Raw genomic sequence first — 2896 nt, 5'->3', positions numbered from 1 at the left:
CCTTGAACTCAGAAATCCGCCTGCCTCTGCCTCCAGAGTGCTGGGATTAAAGGCGTGCGCCACCACGCCCGGCCATGGCACCTCTTTATACCAGGAAGGATCTTATATTTGAAGGCGTGTGGTATCAGGTTTGCCATCCAGCTGGGACACTCCCCCTGACTGCTGTCTGAGGAGCTACGCTGACCTCCTCTAAGCCTAGATCCTAGGGCAGATCCAGGAGGAACATGTCCATGAGGCAACTCCTCCCAGGAGCTCCCTCTGCCTCTCAGAGCCCACTTCTCCCGCTTGGCCACAAAGACCCTACATCCTACCTGGGGTCGCTTGGGGGGTGGGAGAGGCAAACACTAGGCACATTGCACAGTCCGGAGCCCAGCAGACTGCCCTTGGCGGGGGAAGGGGGGTGCATCAGGAGATGGAGATTTACTTGGCAGAGATCCTGGACAGAGCTGGCCAATGTTCTGAACCAAGAGGGCTGTTCTCATGGGCACAGCCTGAATGTGCTACTTGGGATAACACCCATCGTCTCTCACCCGTTCCTGGTCCCCATCCTTCCTCCAGGGACAGCATGGATGCTCTTAGCAAAGTGGACCAACTCCAGAGACCTTTGGTCTTTAAAAGCCCCAACTCCCTGCAGAGCTGGGCCCTGCTGGGTACCAGTGCAGGAAATGTGAGCCCCGAGTAGGGGTGGGGGTGGGGCAGGGGAGCTCTGGCAACCAGGAAGTCCTCAATCTGGAATTTCGTTTAGGAGATCCAAACTCATGCTCTGGAATCTAAAATTAGGGAGTCCAGAGCAGACAGGGGGGTGGACTGCACCCAGAGGAGCACACTGCATCCCGCACATGTCTCTTCCACAGAATTGCTGTTACTGCTTTTAGATGCAAGGTCTCATTAGCTCACATAGTCTAGGCTGGCCTGGAACTCACTGTGTAGCCAAGGCTGTCCTTGAGCTACTAATCCCTAAACTTCACCTCCCAAGTGTTGGGATACCAGCATAAGCTACTATGCCTGACTAGGGTTGCAATTATTTTTTAAGGACTCTGTCAAGCTGAATTTTAAGGTCAATTTTGAACTTGGAAATGGATAGACCCTTCTAGGAGTCTCTGAACTCTGTGAACTGGGAAGGGATTCCATTACGGGAGGAGAGCAAGTAAGACCCTAGGCCAGCCAAAGCAGCCCTCGGTCTCCCGTAACAGACAGGGAGGTGCCGGTCTCCAGGCAGAGGCCCAGAGGAAGGCAATGGCTTGCGTTGGGTGCTGAATTGGTTGCCGCTGGGCCCTGGAAAACAAGATGACTCGGGGGATGGGCTGGCTTCAGACCACAAAATGATAGGCCAGAGGATTTGGACTGGGTCCCAAGAACAATCGGATTCAAGCTAGAAAATAAGCCACACCCATTTTCAATGCAGATTCAGTCCCCTGAAGAAGGATGCAGGCGGAGAGGGGCGGGGTGGCTGCAGGGAGGTGGAGGGAAGCTGCCTGGGGAGGCTTGGATGAGGGTCTTGCCAGTGAAGCAGGCACCAGTGTGGGCAGAGCAGTGGTCCTCAGCCTTCCAATTGCTGAACCCTTTAATGCAGTTTCCCGTGTTGTGGTGACCCACCAACATAAAATTATTCTTGTAACTACTTCATAACTGTAATTTTACTATCATTGGGAATCTATGCAGGATAGCTGATGTGGGATCACTGTGAAAGGGGTCCTTGTGAGTCATTCAAACCCAAAGGTGTCATAACCCACAGGCTGAGAACTGCTGGGGTAGAGGCTGGAATCTTTTGGAGGGCTCAGGGGGCAGAGGGAAGACATGGCAGAAGAGTAGTCTCCCCTTTCACTTGGTGGTGGGTTTCCTGTTCAGCCTGGGTCTCGGGTTATAGCATGTCTCAAGGCTGCCCCATGCCCAGTGCCAAACCCATTTGACAAATGGCCGAATTGAGTGAAGGTGACTATTGCCATCCTCTGTGACATCATCGGTGCACCTGGAGGGTGAGAAGGGTCCCATCCCTCAGTTAATGATGGGGGAGCCAACATCTCCATGTTACCCACAAGGAAACTGGCTTACGGCGCCAAGAGCATCGCTGGAGGTTACATATCGGCACGGTGGTGGGGCAGCATTCAGAGGTGTTCTTCACTCCTCCCGTGGATGCCTGGCACTACTCAAAACAGACTTGTCCTTATGGGGTGGAGTCCGGACGAACAATGGAAAAGCAGTTCAGCCTTATGACCACCAGAGGGCACTGTAAACCCATGCCTTGATTTCCACCCTCTTGGGGATTCAAAAGGACAATAGCCCAGTTGGCTAGGAATGCAAAGTACAGACAGGGCTGGAGCTGGTGGAGCTTGCTTGTGTACTCAGCACTCACCAGGCAGAGCCAGAGGATTGCCAGTTCCAGGCCAGTCAGGTCTATAGCCAGTTCTAGTATAGCCTGGACTGCAGACTGGAACCCTCTCTCAGAGGAGATGAAAGCCAGGGCTGGGCCTAGTGCCTCAAGCCTATAATCCCAGTACCTGAGAAACCAAGGCAGGAGAATCACATTTTGGAGGCCAAAATGGGCTGCATAGACCTTGTCTCAAAAAACTAAGAACAAAACAAAGAGACTTCGCTCAGGAGGGAGAAGAAAGCTAGGGGAATTCTTCCACCGACTTGCCAGCCCAGTTTTGACATCAGATATTCATCCAGCTGTGGAAGGTAGCCTGGTGTGGTGCAAAGCCCAGCTTGGGCGGCACCTCATTCACACACAGGCCCATCAACGCACCCATCTATGCATCTGCGCAGTATGCGCTCCTACTCACCTACCTACACTGCCATCTAGTCAACCCTGTGCCACCGTCTAGTCAACCCTGTGCCACCGTCTAGTCAACCCTGTGCCACCGTCTAGTCACCCTGTCCCACCGTCTAGTCACCC

This window comes from Mus pahari, chromosome 1, assembly GCF_900095145.1.
Source record: "Mus pahari chromosome 1, PAHARI_EIJ_v1.1, whole genome shotgun sequence".
Lineage (NCBI taxonomy): Eukaryota > Metazoa > Chordata > Mammalia > Rodentia > Muridae > Mus > Mus pahari.
Note: the sequence above shows the minus strand (reverse complement) of the source record.